Below are 17,602 nucleotides of genomic sequence, written 5' to 3'. Positions count from 1 at the left end.
GCATGTCCCCCAATTCGATAAGGATCTCGGAACCGGACGGGAATGACCCGCAAAATGTTTACCGTGCGCTTACTATTTTTCTTAAGACGACACATCGTGTTCCCTTCCTTTTTTCTCGCGAACGTAAATTTACAGAGCGTTTACATCGCGGTAGTTATTGCGCGTGTTTATGAATGCGCATTTATTCAACTAATATTAATGCGGAAACTATGAGTAACGTTAATTGTAATCGCGCGAAATATTTTGTTTACGCTGAACGTTGTAATAATTGTTATCTCTTATGTGATTATTATGTGATAATTGTTATCTTGGTATGGAACGCTGCGAAATGACTCTCAATAAAAAGATTAAAGATCTCTAAAGACCGCGCAAAGTATATTTTAATTTTAATTATCGTTAGGTGATTATGTATAATTCTTTTCCATTACTTTAATTATAATCATTAGATAATTATAAATCGTTAAACAATTACCCTTTTCTCAATTTTCTTCTTGCAGTTATGAAATTTATTGATTTTGTACATTGATTTGTACATTAGCAATAAAAGTTATTATGTCTTTTAGAGATAATTTATTTTGCCAAGTCATCGACTATTGGCCGTAAAATTCTTTTGCGAGTGAAAAGTTAAACATTAGACCGATATGTGAATAACACAAGAAATAAGAAGTTTATAAGTAGTAAGAACAGTATTTTAGATGCTTGTAGCATCGTTATTAAATTTGACGATCAAATTAATTTCAGATATTATTTCTAGCTTTTTTCAGTTTACGCGATTGTATCTTAAAGTTTGACTACCATATCGGCACGCAATTTATAGAACTAAAAAATGTATTTAATAAACCCCTATTAAACTAGCCCCTCCCCCTCACTAGCGCAAAATTAATTTTAAAATATTTAAAAATTAATTTTGAGCAAGTGGTAAGAGAGCTAACTTAATAGGAATATTTAATAATTGATATGAAAATATTATTGTTAAAGTACCAAGATCCGCTTCGATCAAAAAATATGACACTTTTTATTTCTTTCATGAGATCATGAAACCATATAACGATCTCGAGACGTGCGTTAACATCACTCTAATATAGTTTTTGGATCTAACGAACAAACGCAAGTGAGATCCTAGGATCCCGATTCATTAATGTGAATCATTAAAGAATGTTCGCTGACGGACATTTATTGCCAGGTGTGCAAGCTTTTGGACTTGTTACGAGCTTCGACTTTGAACATTGCACTCTCGACGGAATGTCGACTGTCACTCATGTCTTTAACGCAGGAAGTACGTTGGACGGAATTCCATTGTCAATTTACATATAAAACGCATTGTCTTAGCCTACATAATGGGGCAGGTCTTCGTCCTAGGTCTTCATCCTAGAAGGAATCTTCCCTCGTCATTACAGAGTGACATTATTATGTCATTCAAATGCTTCTAGAATGCTAGCTAAAGTAGAATCTTTGTTTTATAACTATTTTGTATTCTTAATCGTGATAAACTTTCCTATAAATCAATATATTGTGAACAACAAAATATCGCAATATTCTTTAAAATATCAATCAATATTTTAAAGAATAAATATTTTTTTGCAATGTCTGACATCACAATTTTTTCGTTGTCATTGCTACTAAAACGATCCTTCAAGATTTGCGAACTATGATTTATCATTTAAATCATCAAGTGTCTCTGGCATACGATGGTTAGTCCAGAAGAAACTTCCAGAATGACGTAACTAGAGCGAGTTAGACACCTTCGACCCACCTCACGCAGGCCTAATCTGCCGATCGTGTTCGGTAATTATTTTTTTTCTTCCTCTCGAACTCCTCCCTTTCGCGACTATAAGTGGGTCGACGGTAGATTCATTTCTTACACACAACACACATACTCACACTCTCTCTCTTTCTCTAAATGTCTAAATAAAGAAAATCATACATACAATATTATATTTTAATAAAATCATTTTGGATTTAATTTAAATTTATATTTAATATTTAATTTTTAATATTTGACCGTATATTTAATATGGTTAAATATTAAAAATTAAATATTAAACTTTAACTGGTGAACTCAAATAACTAGTACGTATTAATTGACTAATATTAATAACGTATAAAATAAAACAATATTTTTTATCTAATTTAATAGAAGAACAATCAATTCTAAATCAAATTTATATATTAAAAAGTGATTTTGAAATAGATTTAAAAATTTTAAATAAACAGTATAGTAATAAACTTTTTACGCCAATAAGTTGAAATGAAAATATTTGTTACTATTGGAACATTTTAAAAAATATGAAAAAATATAATTTTCATATTTTTTTAAACAAATGATAAAAATAACATAGATCTATCGAGTATATCATATCAAAAAGAAAAGGACACTTTTTTGGAATTATCTACCGTCTCGTATCCTTCATTTTAATCATAACTAGGCCAATGACTAGATTTCTCTCCTCATCGAAACTATCCCTCCCTCTCTTTACTCGGCGTGTTTCGATCCTCCTTGATGATTACGAATCGACTGTAATTATTGCGATATCTGGTTTGCAGGCGATTCGGTATTTAGGATGACGTCAACTCTGGTAATGTCGAATTGCTGTTTCGATCGATTAATTTGTATCACGTATAAGCGTTTACTGTTATCATTATCGAATACCTACAAACCCTTTGTCAAAATAAATAGAATTTTGAACGTGCCATAATTGCACATATCTTTCTTTATATGACGTATACATTATTAATTTTTTACAAAAATCGCAACATTTTTTTATTCTCTCCAAGATTCTATCATCATTTACAGAGAAAAAATTCTTAAAAAAAAAAAATTAAAAATGTATTGTATTTAAATGCGATAAATACATTAAAACAGAATAATTATTGTAGTTAAATTAATACATAAAGTATAACATAAAAGAGGAAGAGAGAGAGAGAGAGAGAGAGAGAGAGAGAGAGAGAGAGAGAGAACTGTGTTGAAAACATTAGCAAACGATTAAAATATTTATTCACATTTTACGACATATATAAATGTGTGAATATAATTACCGCATCCGTAATTATCCGCCAAATCACGCATTGTTTTTCTCGCATTGACGTATTGTGAATGTCACACAACGGATCGTGGGCACGTGTATTGTTTACGGAGATGCCCGTGGTTAATTGCTGCACTTTAGCAGGTTAGACTCCCAAGCAAAGCGGAGTAATTATCTGATAATTTTCACATATTTCAGCATAATTTTTTCCCGACACACCTATCGTACGATCAACGTTTACACGTACATACATCGATATTACGAAACATTTTCACTTATCAAATTTTGAAATAAATTAAAAAGTATTTGAAAAATATCTTACGTTATTTATATTATCTTAAATTTATTTTAAGATTTGAAACACACACATGTAAAAATAGTGTATGTCTAAAATATGTATTTGACAACTTAATTTCGTTTGACTACCGTGTACTGTTCCAAATTATAATTATTTTAACTTTAAAACTATACAAAATTCGTTGGTCTCTCTAGTGCTCATGCGGGAGCGAAAATCACGAATGTTGCCTGCCAAGTCGGTCAGACTTGGGAGTGCAAGGGGTTAATGCGCGAGTAGGGCCGAGCACGGGGAGATCCCCATTTACGAAGATAGAGGCGGTAATTCGCGGCGTTTTGTTCCCGGTGATTATGCACTTACACGCCCGCCGGAGCGCATCTGCGCCTCGCGCCGCATGTGCACGTATACGAGTGCCCGCGCGGCCGCGTGTGCACGCGAGCGCCGGTGTGTGTCTCGGGTTGCTTCATTCCATTCGCGATATTCCACATTCTTCCCACACGTGTAAGAACACATCGGTAGGTACACGGTGCCCGAGATGCCTGACGCTGATACGATGCTGCTGGGTCGCGCCGCGCCGCTATATACCGCGCCGCGCCATTTATGGGGGGGCCAAGAGAACATCGGAACACCGTTTACGGGGCACACCGGGATGCGCCCCACCGGGAGGGTTCATCGGGCGCGTCCTCCTCTTCGTCGTGCTCGCCTAACTCGCCTGAGAAGTGAATCCCTGCTCCCTGTCGGATCGTTGCCCCAACTTTCGGATGCGCGGATGTGAGGCGTTAAAAATGCAACGATACATCTAGATCTTTGATATGAAAATCAAATTTTATATTTTACTTGAAGTTCTTTGAATATTTCTTTTTGATGAAATTTTTGCTATTACCCGTGCACCGTGACTCTCGATGCACGTTGCGTAAAACGAGAGCTTCCGTAAATCCTCGCGAGTCTGTACGAGTGTATATATATAGCACGCTATATAAGGAAATTACAAAAAGCCGCCGGTAAACTCTGAGAAACATGCAGCGCGGGAGGGAAAGCGTGTGCAAAGTCAAGGCAGAGATTAATCCTACGAAGAAGGCGCGCGCTTGTAGGAATTTTTGGGAAGGGCGAGGATCGCACGTTGCTAAGTATACAAGTGAGTAAGGCGAATTTCGAGAATTCGCGGTCGTCTAACCGCAACGAGATACCCGGATGATTGAAACGGGGGAGCAAGGGGCAGGAAAGGCGCAGCACCGTCTATGGTGTTTCTCAATGGATAAATGCACCGACGGATAGATGCGGGGCCCCGCGATGCGATTGTGGGAGGTGGGAGACACGTGAGATACGGTTTAACGTTCTCATAGCTCTGCATCTCCTTCTCCCGTACCACCGCATCGCGCAGCCTCGTGGGCGTAAGGAGAGGGTTTTATCGCCGTTTTAATGCACGACGGACGTACGCGAGCCGCATAATTAGCCTCGCCCCCGATTCGCAACTAAATCAAATTGAAATTATGACTGTAAATAGCTTCATTAAGGCACGTGAGTAAAATCGAAACGACGTTCCCATAAAATATGTCTCACGCACCGCGAGTGAATGATCGCCGCGGTTTTGTCCGTATCTTTCCAACGCCGTCAGTGTATAGAACGAGTCACGATCGTGCATCTTTTCGTAATTATGACAGCAGTATCAATGTTAGGATAGTAATACAAGAGGTATTCTGCAGTCGAGTGTTAAGAATCAAGTTTATAATCCCGCTGAGAGATAAAACCTATTCAAATTTGTTCTTCTCTCTTCTTTCTCTTTTTATCGCCACGTAACATTATAATTAGCGATTATATCAATCATGTACATATCGGTTATTTTTACGTTGAAGCCGTTGCAAATTTGCGTTACAAATTGCCGAAGATAACTTGCGAGACGCGGAGTAAAAAGACGAAACGAAATAATCGCGAGACGATGCTCATGTCGCGATAATCATAAGGCGTATTCGTTACGCCACATTAGCATTAGCGAGATAACGTTAGCGATAGCGATTGATTTCCAATAGGGAATGGAGACTCGCTTGCTGCACGTACAATAAAATATCTCCGCGATGAGCGAACCGTGAAACGGTCTCACGGCGCGAGAGATGCGCACAAAATTCTACAGGGGGGATAAACTTGCGAGGGAATCCAGGTGTGCCAGTGCGAAAGTGGTGACCCATTATTGCACCTGCGGGGGAAGTCACCGGCGAGGATCGTCTCACTTAGGAATGTTTCGAAAGACCCTAACAGGATAAGCGCCCGTAAATAAGATTTTCACGAGTGTATGACCATTATTTCTGTTTTGAAGCCATACAAATGCAAACGCACACATTGAGTTACGTATTACGATTCAGAAATGATCGACGTGAAAACAGTTGTAAGACGCAAGTAGTAACATAAATGTCCCAGTAACTGGACATGCAACTATATACAGACCGAGAATATTTTTAAGGATTCATGAAATCAAGTGATTTAATTATAAAATTGACTGAAATATGAAATGTAAAATATATTATTAATGTACAAAAATTTTTAAACATTCCGAAAATAATAAAAACATGAAAAGCATTTGACTAAACCAGTCACAATTTCAAACGCTTGTCTTTAATGCTTATCCGAAATACTTGTTTTTAATGAGATAATTAAATTTCAGTATTATAAAAAAAAACACATTTAAGATTAATAATTAGTTTTTGTGTAAACGTTATACATGTCAAGATAATTATTGTTTATAAAATAAATGTAAACAAATATTATCTTGACAAGTACATATAATGTTTCTTAAACAATTTTATAAATATCAAAATATAAACTTTTATCTAGTTGTGTACCATATTGATTTCTTTTTTAATATTTAAATAAACTACTTTAGAAATTAAGGTATTTGAAGATTATACAATTAAATTTTAATATTATAAAAAAAAAGCATTTAAGATTAATAATATTATGTTTCCGTGTAAGTGTACGGAATATAGGGACTATTCGGTCGATGGGATATTTTTTTTACATTTGTCAAGCAAAGAATTTAGAGATCCTCTATCGAATCTATTTCGTCCTGCTAATCAAATTACATGACATAAATGCATTTTGTAATCCGTAAATCATACGTGCACACAACTTCGCGTAAAATTTTTTCAATTATCATCACAAGTACATATAATAATGTTTCTCATATTATATTAATTAGTTCCAGGGTTAAAATAGAAAAATTCCAATAATAAGTAGAAATTTAATTAACTGATAGGATCGTCAAAGTTCGTTGATGATTCTTTTTACGAGCTGAATCAATCTTTATGAAATTGCACGCGATGCTTTCGATGTCGATATTGCCTCATATCTCATCCCGTCACTTCATCAATGAAGCGCGTCTATCGTGTATCGGTATTACCCACGTATATAATCACAATCTCCGTCGACTTATTCACTTTCACTCGTTTCATTCACTCTCCGGCGCTCCATTTGGATGTTTTCGACGAAAGCCAGTGGCAATTCTCTATCCGTTGCTGACCATCTTTCCGCTTCGAAGAATCAATATCCAATAATACCGTAAATCGCGTGCGGCATTTCTCTGCCCTGCGTAAACTCTTTAAGAAAAAATTCAGTAGGAGATAAAGAAAGTTACAGAGATCTTCGGAGTATTCTAAGCAATTTGCTTTACGACCGTCGCTTTTTGCAGTGAAACACGATACAACGACGGACTCTGCTAACACAAGGCAGAAGAAATCTGTTATCGAGTTAATCCATCAAATTGCGTGATCATTTTTATCGTAAAATTTTTGAAGAAACATGCCATCGAAGCATTCAGAATTCATAAATTTTAGGTTGCAGCGGCCTAAGGAATTTCAAGCAGGAAGAAACAGGGGAAAAAATAGAAAAAGAGCGAGCGCTCCACTTTTACTCTCCGCTCCTCGTGTATACCGTCGCCTAATCGCGACGCGTTTCTACGGATAGCCGACGGCGAGCCATCGCTAATCACGCGCGTACGTACGCAGCGTGTGCAGCGTGCACGCGTGCAAGTCTCTTTCAACGGGCGCAGCGTGAGCAACGGGAGCGGAGAGCGCTCGTCAGAGTGGGGCCTACAGACGTCGGGCCGCGCCGGTGGAAGTTTAACTCTTCGGTTTTACTTTCTAAGATCTCTTTCCCCCCCGCGCCACGCCTCTTTTCCTGGATACTCGCGATACTGTCGTACGACGGCCGTGCACGTCCCGAGAACGTACACCTACTCTCGAGAAGGCAGAGCGCAAAAATCGCTTCTCCCCTCGCCACTCGTCCGTCCCCACGTTCCCCGGCATCCTTTCACGAAATTCGTTCTGCTCCTTTTTTCCTTTCGCGGCAGACGACGAAGCGGCCGGCCGGTCGTTCGACGATAGGCGAGATGGGTTTCTGACTTTTTTTTTTGCTTACGACACGATACGTCGCGGTTTATGAATCGTATGGGTTTTTGTCACCCCTACGTCACATTTGCGCAGATGTAGAATTAATTTTAGTTCCAAGGATAACGACAAACGTTGTATTATATAAATAGCTTTGTAAGAAAGAGATCGCGCGATTTTTGTAATTCCGCGTATCGCTCGTGACGGATATTTCTCTTATTTATCGATATCCTAGACTAGATAGACCAGAAGACTTCGTTGCGAGATCGCGCGTTCGTCCTTTTGGAAATCCTTTTGAAATTTCCTTTCAATGAACACGAGCAGCACATCGGAAACTCTGCGCCGCGTCTCGCCGTAACGATGCAGCGCGATCGCTGTTTTCCTCCAGACGCCGCTTTAAATTCGTTCACCGCGCGCACGTACATACGCGAGAGGCTCACGCGTGTGGGAGCGTGCAACGGCTTACGGTGTGCGAGTAGACCACGCCAGGGTGGGGTCTTCTCGCATCCGACTTGGCGTTTTCAGTTTCACTTTCTAAGTCGTCGTTTCCCCGCCGTTCCTCCTTCCCACTTGAGGCCACCTTGCGGGAGCGATCTGGGCTCCGGAGTAGTCAGCCACCCCACGCCCTGCTATTCGCTCGATGCCGCTCGCGGATGCAAGGATCGAGAGAGAAAGAAAGAGAGAGAGAGAGAGATCCACGACTGTTCCTTCGATCGAGCGGCTCGATCGACAAGATTGTGCCCGTCTACGGGAAATTGCCGTCTTTCCAAATTAATCTACTTTTGTGAGCCATGCATTTTTTTTTTCATTTAGCTGATCCTCAAATTTACTAATGGTGATAAGAGATCTAAGGTAATGCTGCATACGATTTTCGTCTTATATGATTTCGAAATCGAAACAATATTCAGATGATATCGCCTTTTTCGAGATCAATATTTTCGACTTAAGAATATTGAAAATATCGAATTTCGATATGATATTTATTTTCAATATTAAATATCAATAATAATATCGAGAAAAGAATTAATTTTTTTATATATGTGCTAGAGGATTTTTTTAAATATCGTTTCCTCTCGTCTCGGTGTATTATTAGAGATCTGTATTTCATTAAAAATATACTATTGCTTTTACTAATTGAGACATAACGAAGTGATAAATTTTGAGTTTTATTAGATTAGTTAGATATAATTTTTTTTTGCTGACTCATAGAAAAAAGTTAATTTTTTTAAGATGATTTATTTTCGATTGTCTGTTACATGATAAATATGGTAATAAATTGTTTTTTTATATAAAAATGTAAAACGTCTAATATATTTGTTAAAAACAAGACATAAGAGCACACGTTATGAGATTTATGATCTCAAAAAACACTTAACGTTTCTTTCGTGACGTCTTATTTAACAGCAGCAAGGTGCCGTTTTCGTGTACCAATTTTCAGCTTGCGTTGCTCTCACGATGACGGTGCACGTGGGTGCGAAATGTGAAATCGTTCCTCAGAAGCTCTCGAGGTGTCCGGACTCGAGGACCTCAGAAATTATCATCTGTGCGTGAGGGTCGACCGTTTACACGGTGAGATTTATTCCTGAATTCGTTGGTGATTTTAATTGGATCGGAACCGCAAGGGCAGTACTGAAACGATTCACGTTATGATCTTCAAGACTTTCTTCGTGGTGCACAGCCGGAATCAAAACTGGATTTTGCTTATACAAGATGGATTTACTTAACATGTAACGAGCAAAAGTATAGTTATATTCTTTAAAGGAATCTTGAAATCTTGAAGATGATTATTTTCCTTCAATAGAATTATATAAACGAAATATTAAGGAAATACTCATTCTACACGATATATATTTTTTAACATCAATAACTCTATATTATACTTTTTAATTAACGAATATGTCAGAGAACATTAGTCTAACCGACAGTATCAAGTTTGATTTTTTTTTTACTATAAAAAAACCGTGAACGTTAGATGGAACATGCTATTTTTGTATAATACTGATTAACTTCTTGAATGTTTAGAAACAAAAATAATGAAACAAAATGGTAAAAACCAAAATAAAAAAATGTATTATTACATATTTCTATGTACATAGTGTGTATTTCTATGTATTAGTACGTAGACTTGTTTCAACTTCGCTTCGAGTTCCGACAGGATTTTATCACAGCTTCTATGTATAATAAATCGCGCGGAATTAACCGCGAGAAAGTCGCCGCTGCGCACGTTCGGCAATGGCAATAAATTAAGGTTTGGTGGCGAATGAGGACGGTGTTAATTGTTGCTGTCGTTGTTATCGGCACTTCCCCCGACGACAAAAATGCAATGTCGACGCGCCGTACACGGTACGGCCCACAACGCTTGCGGTTTGTAATTATAATTAATCGTACATGCTTCCATTTTGCTCCCGTACGAACGAGATGGTACGCGCGAAAAATCTTAACGAGCTAGCAGTAAATGTTTTAGTTAACTGTTAGCCCCGAGATATTTAATTATCATTCGGCAACGTGAGTAAAATAATACGTAAGGAGTTGACTTATACGTCGTGAACTTACATACTGTTGAAAGCTCGTCTTTTAATAAGAATGAAACGGTTAACCAACAAATAAGTGACAAAAACAAATATATACAACAGAGAAAAGTACTGTAATGCAATACTTGGTTAATTATAATATTTTTATGTCAGTTTTACGTCAGTTTTTTTATACTTAAGTCCAATGTACTTAAAAGTACTTTTAAGTACATTGGAATTAAGTATAAAAAAAACTGACGGATTCACGATACGATTAAGTATTTGTTACACGGATACGCGAAGTGTTATACGGAATAGTTAGTCACAGGCATCAAAGTTTCTTTTTCGTTTACTTCACGAGAAGGAGATATCAGATATGGATCCATATTAAGCTAGCCCTCCCTCCCCCAACCAGTGCAAAATTAATTTTAAAATATTTAAAAGTTAAGTACTAATTAAGTACTAATTTGGTGGTAAAGTCCGAAATTAAGTGCTCGACCCATTTGGCAGAAAATAAAAAAAATAGAGTAGGGCTAGCTTTACATTAAGTTAACTTCCCTCCCAACAAAAAAAAATATTTATTATGTACACGAATAAACAAATACAGCAGAATTAAGTGCTAATTAGGTGCTGCTTCAAGAAATAATGAAAATAAACATCGACGTTTATTAAACTGGCACAGTCATTTTAGCACAATCAAATGTGATTAATTTGGTCGACAGGAATTATTTGCTATTTTTTTGTTCTATTTAGAATTGTTTTGTTGTAACCGTTCCGCTAAAAATAATGACGGTGCTAGTTTAATAGACGTACATTCTTACTGCATTTTATTTCACTATTTTGTAAATAAGTTATAAGTTCAAAAATAATTTTAATTTAATTTAATTTAAACTCACAAGTTATAATAGGTATGTTCAAGTTGTTTAAAATCTTCAAAAATTTTTGCACCCAAGATAAAATAAATATATATTCGACTGTAGAAAAGCAAGAAATAACGAAAATACTGATTGCAAAAAAGGCAGCAACACAAACAGGTCTAATGTAAGTATTTGAAAAATGCAGATAATTTTATATATTTATTTTATATACTTTATATTATTTTATATAATAAGTTTTATAATGAAAAATATCTCATGATATTCTGAATTTTCTGAAAATCTTGTGAGTATAAGTGCTTCATGAAAAGTATATAAGAATATGTTTTTATACACACTTGCATGTTTATTCTACAAATTTCAGATGAGTAAAATGTAATTTGTGAACTCGTTTTTCCATAACGTTCATCAAAATATAGACTAATATTTATGTGCAATAAATTGTTGGATGTGGAAATATTTTCTGGAATTAAATATAGAATCTAGTGCAGCGCCAATATTTTAAATGGATCTTCATCAATGGATTTTTATCAATATTGAAGCAATGGATCTCTATCAATATATTCAATAGAGATTCATTACTGGATTAAAATATAAATCTGTCACTCACTGACACACGCTGCGCAACAGTAGAGTTTACAACGTTGACCTGTAAAACACAAATAAATATTATTCACTTTATAGTAGCGTCCACAGTAATTAATATTGCAAAAACTGAATACGTTACATGCACATTGAGTTTTCAATCATTTTTTTCAAGCACAAATTATTACCTCGTGATTGCTCCGCCGTTGCCTGGTGCCTCCCAGGTCCTCCTTCTCCTCCTCTCTTGTTCCTCATTGTTGCTTTTTTTATGGCACTTGCTTACAAAAACTCTAGTACTTAGCAATGATCGGCTCGACAATCGCGCGACATCCTGATCGTCATTCCCATGCAGTTCATTACATTGCATCAACAGAAGTTAACGCGAAACGACGAAAGCGTTATCCGCATTTACCCATCACCCACATCGTCGTCTGAGAAAGGAAGTTAACGTGGCAGATGACGAATCTTAAACATCAGGAGATCGAGCGATCACCTTTATGTCATGCCGCGCGGCGTGACATAACCTTTCGACCGGATGACCGCGTTGCTACCACACAACCGCGCGTCACCGGACGATTATTCACGTTCGTCACGTGCACTGATAAACATACGAATCAAGACCGAAATCGAGACAAACAGCCACGGATTGAAAAATGCGATTGACCGACGAATGATGGATCACTGACGGATAACGCTCTCGCGACAAATTTCGATCGAACGGACTCTCACGATACTCGCGATCTAACAATAGATTATTGGTACAATGGTAAGTACGACAATAATCAGCTTTATATAAATATTGTGCGATACCTTGCACAATGCTTCCGATGTCGACCGACGCGCAGTTTATTAGCGCCATTCAGCGCCATTAGCAATCAGTGTGATCATCTTCACGCGACTGTGGCGACCCCCTTAGTAACTAGGAGTCTATAGTAGGAGGTCGCGCTAGTCGCGTGAAGATGACCACACTGATCGCTAATGGCGTTAACAAACTACACGTCTATCGACATTGGAAGCATCGTGCGAGGTGCCGCGCGACTTTTATATAAAGCTAATTGTCGTCGTACTAACCATTGTACCGGCGATCTGTTGTTAGATCGTGAGTATCGTAAGAGTCCGTTCGACCGAAATTCGTCGCGAGAGCGACGGCGTCAGTGATCAATCGCCCGGCAGTCGACTGCATTTTTCAATCCGCAGCTGTTTGTTTTTGGTCTCAATTTGTATGTTTATAAGCGTACGTGAGAACGCGGACATGATAATCGCCCAGAGATACGCGTCGCGCGTGTGATATGCGTTAGCATCGGATGTGGCCAACTAAGCCTAATGAATCAACGGTTATGTATCGCGTGAAGTTGTCCGCGCGTCCCCATCGTTCGAGAATCGTTCGTCGACTAACGTCATTGCCCGATTGCCGTCAGGTGCCCGAGTGATACAAATCGCAGCTCGCTTGTCGTTTCGCGTTACTGCGACAAAATAAATTGCGCATCTCGCACATCGGAAGTATCGTGCAAGTGCAAGGTGCCGCGCGATTTTCATATCAGGTGGTTAGATTAGCGCCGTATTCGCAAGTGTACCGGGCCGAGCACTTGTTAGAGACCGAATTTCGTGAGACACCGTTCGACCAAAGCTCGTTACGCTAGCGACCGCGTCAGTGATCCATCGCAGTCGGTCAATCGCATTTTTCAATCAGTGGCTGTTTGTTTTTGATCTCAATTTGTATGTTTACCAGCGCACGTGATGAACGCAGACATAACAATCGTCCGGAGACGCGCGTGTTGTGTGTTAGCAACAACCGCGATTAACCAGGTGAAATGTTATGTTACACCGCGCGGCGCGGCGTGAGGGAGGATGTTCGCGCGGTCCCCTGGAGCTCAAGATTCGTCGTCTGCCGCGTTAACTTCCCCGATGGCGCTGTGAATGGTGGGTGGATGCGGATAACGCTTTCGTCGTTTCGCGTTAACTTCCCGTTATCGTAATGACTACGTGTCGTGCACGCCGTCTCGAATATCGCGCAATCGTCAAAGTGATCATTGCTAAGTAGTAGTGTTTTCGTAAGTGAGTGCCATAAAAACGCAACTAGTGGGAACGAGAGAGAAGGAGGAAAACCTGGGAGGCATCAGGCAACGGCGGAGCAACCACGAGGTAATAATTTGTCCTTGAAAAAGATGAGTAACAATTCAATGTGCATGTAACATAATCAGTTTTTGCAATATTAATTACTGTGGACGCTGCTATAATGTGAATTATATTTATTTGTGTTTTACAGGTCGACGTTGAAAACTCCGCTGCTGCGCATCGTGTGTCAGTGAGACAATTTATATTTTAATCTAGTAATAAATCTCTGTTAAATATATTGATAGAGATCCATTGTGCCAAATATTGTTAAAGATCCAGTAATGAAGATTTATTTAAAATATTGGCGCTGCACGATTAATATCAATATTTAATTCTGAAAAGTATTCTTCTCCAACAATTTATTGCACATGAATATACACTTCAGTACATAAAATGAAATTAGTTATATTAATCTGTTAGGATATATTTTAATGAACATTACGAAAAACGAGTTTACAAATACATATTTCATCTGAAATTTGTAGAATTATCATGCAAACGCGTGTAAAAAAATATTCTCATTTACTTTTTGTCAAGCGCTTATATCCGTAAGATTTCCAAAAAATTGAGAATGTCATGAGATATTATAAAACTTATTATATAAAATAATATAAATATAAATTTAAAATATATAAAATAATTATATAAAATAATCTTTTCAAGTACTTACATTATAACTTGTGGGTAATTAGAATTAAAATTATTTTTGATTTTATTACTTATTTACAAAATAGTGAAATAAAATGCAGTAAGAATGTACGTCTTTAATCTAGCATAGTGATTGTTTTTAGCGAAACGGTTGCAGCAAAGAATAGCAAATAATTCCTGTTGACCAAATGAGTTGCATTTGATTGTGCTAAAATGGCTGTGCCAGTTTAATAGACGTCAATTTATTTTTACTATTTCTTGAAGCACCTAATTAGCACTCAATTCTACTGTATTTGTTTATTCGTTTACATAATATATATTTATTTTTTTTATTGGAAGAAAAGCTAGTTTAAGTTAAGCTAGCTTCACCCTTTTTTTTTAATTTTCTGCCAAATAGTTTGAACATCTAATTTCAGACGTTAGCACCTAATTAGTACTTAATTTTAAAATATTTTAAAATTAATTTTGTTTTGATGGGGTGAGGGGGAGGGCTAACTCAATAGAGGTCAGATATGGCAAATAAAGTTTTATACACTAACAGCTGAAAAATGCAAGCCACAAACAGGTTCTTTTAAGCCGGAAATGCGTCTTTATTAAGCAGATCTTGCAGATAGGCTAATTTCCTGTACTTCGATTAAACGGCTTAGATACCTTATGCTGGAAAACGAAATGCAAATCCGACGAGTACGTGGTGTACGTAAACGCGAATAGTTTATTGGCAATTAAATATGATGTCGGGATAGAACACGTAACGCGTTCATGTCTTTTTAAATACGCCGCCTTGTTAGAGAGTTGCCAATTGCACCACTTAATTTTTTTAATTACATTTTATTATACTGATTTGTACGAGAATAAATATTAGAAATTGTAGTTTGATATTTTAGGTATTTATTACAACAAAGTTTGGACAATGTTCAACCTTTCACAAATAACAGATTAATTTGTTATAAATCATGTAAAGCATCTGCAAAAAGTTTAGGCAACCGATCCATTTAATCGTGCTTGTGAGTTTCCTGAATTTATATTGCATTTAAAGGTATTAAATTAACGTTTATATTAATTTTTATATAAAATAAAAATGTAAAATATTGGAGAGGTACGATTTAGAAGACCGGAATGCATTCAATAATTATTCAAAATGGAATTCGGTATTCGATTCCAAACACGATATTCAAAAAAGATCAATCTAAAGCACTGTAAAAGCTATAAATCCGCTTTACCGTTATCATTTACTACGCGTTTTCTGTACATCCCGCGGTCCTAAATTCGTCGTCATAAAAAGTGTCGTTTTCTTGTCGCGATTAGAGCGTTTCACAGGCGTTTCGTATTAATCATGTCTGACCGTGCCATAGCCGACGGCAGATTTCTGAAATCATTTGCTTCCCGTCATGGTTTAATCAACAGTTTCCTCAGTCGTATAATGAACGCCGGATAAAACGAGAGGAGAAAAGAGAGAAAGAGGAACATCCTCTGGCGCTTCTTCCGTAATCGGGCATTTCGCGAAAGTGCGGAGGATAAATGGGATATATAACGGCGGATTAGATTAAATTTGCAACAGTATTTTTGTACCCGGATCGAATACGTAATCTTTTTTTATGCTAGACGTTAGATTCTGACCAAGTTGTCAGATTTAGTAAAATTAATGGAATTTAATATAAGGTAATGTAAATTTAATGAAAATTAAATTAATATTTTTTAATCGTAAGATTCTAATAAAATTGTGCGTTAAACGATAATCGTATGTTAATTGTAGTACATTTTGTTATCACTCGGTATTACATTTCTTCAAGCCCGAAGGTTTATTTTATTCTCCAAAAATCAGGAAATTGTTCGACCATGCGCGAAAAAATTCAATTTTCAAGATCAGATTTAACTTGAAATAAACTGATTTAACATTATTGTTATGTTTATAAAAATGAAATGTTTTAAATTTAATGGTCTAATGCGATAAAATCATAAATATAAGATAAAATAAATCGTCGAGTGTAATTAAATAACACTTGTATTAATAAACACATTAATAAAGGTGTTAATTAATGTGTTTTGAGTGTAATTTTAATAATTACATAAATATCTAATTCCAAAATCCAGAGCAATTATGTAATTTGTTTTTTTATGTCTTATTGCTATTTCTGTCAAAGACATTTACGGAGGCAAAATGTCAAGTCTACAATCTATCTAACCGCCCAACATTGAACTGATATAAATACAAGTCACATATTAGCGATAAAGATTTGTTTGTATTGCCAATAAGTATTGCATAACATAATAAGTTTTAATTGTAATTTCAATTTTTGATGTACAAATTAAGAGCTTAAATTCTTAAATTATTGCTTAAATTCTCATATAAACTAGCATATTTTGTACATAATTGATCTGTCTTTACTATCGATAACCTGATTCAAAGGCACACTTGGCACGAAGAAATGGAAGCCACATCTTACACGGTTGCGAGTATCACGAAGAGTCTCAACCCGTCTGCCGAATTCCCGGTGCGAAGCGTGAGAACACCTCTCTCTTCCTCCACGTCTCGGGTTTCTCTTGGCGTTTTTATCGATTTACCTTCGATCCGCCTGCATCCTTCTGGCAAATAGCTTCTCGAAACTCGACCTCGTTAAAGGTCTTTTTTTCACTTCCGTTGTAATCTCTAGAAAAAATTTACTTGATACTCAGACAAATGTGGGATAAAAGAAAAATACACAAGCTTTGAAGGACATCTAAAATACATGATTACGAATTTCTTTGTTAAGCTAATATTCAGTGCAAACGAGTGAAGTAGAAAAAGGCATATTAATAAAACACATTAATACTTATTAATTAGATTTGATAATTTATTTTACTTTAGGCTAATGATTTTATTGCATTAGACTACTAAATTAAAAAATTTTGATTTAATGTCATAAATATAATAATATTGAGTAAAATCAGTTTTTACCAAGTTAAATCTGATCTTGAAAGTTGCGTTTTTCTTTACCTTTTTTTTCACGCATGGTTGAATAATCTATTCCGTGAATTGTGAAGAATGAAACAAAATAAAGATTTAGGTCTGAAGAAATGTAATATTTACTTAGTGATAATAAAGTGTATTATACATTGACATGTTGAAAGTTCCAGTGAAAGTTTTATCAGCCTGTCGCATCTCAAACATGTACGTTTTACTTGGTGCTTTTAATTT

The 17,602-nt window shown here is 36.6% G+C and overlaps 1 protein-coding gene across 1 annotated transcript in view; it reads right to left on the bottom strand.

Moving 5' to 3' along the window:
• Positions 1-11,721, bottom strand: part of LOC105201990 (transcription factor hamlet) — a 54,988-nt gene extending 43,267 nt beyond the window's left edge. The window contains exon 1 of the mRNA XM_039447540.1: positions 11,690-11,721. The gene's annotated coding sequence lies outside the window, so the exon portion shown is untranslated. The remainder of the gene's footprint in view (positions 1-11,689) is intronic.
• Positions 11,722-17,602: the final 5,881 nt, after the last annotated feature.

Source organism: Solenopsis invicta, chromosome 1 (genome assembly GCF_016802725.1).
Source record: "Solenopsis invicta isolate M01_SB chromosome 1, UNIL_Sinv_3.0, whole genome shotgun sequence".
NCBI classification, from domain to species: domain Eukaryota; kingdom Metazoa; phylum Arthropoda; class Insecta; order Hymenoptera; family Formicidae; genus Solenopsis; species Solenopsis invicta.
This window is presented reverse-complemented; position numbering and strand designations above follow the sequence as displayed.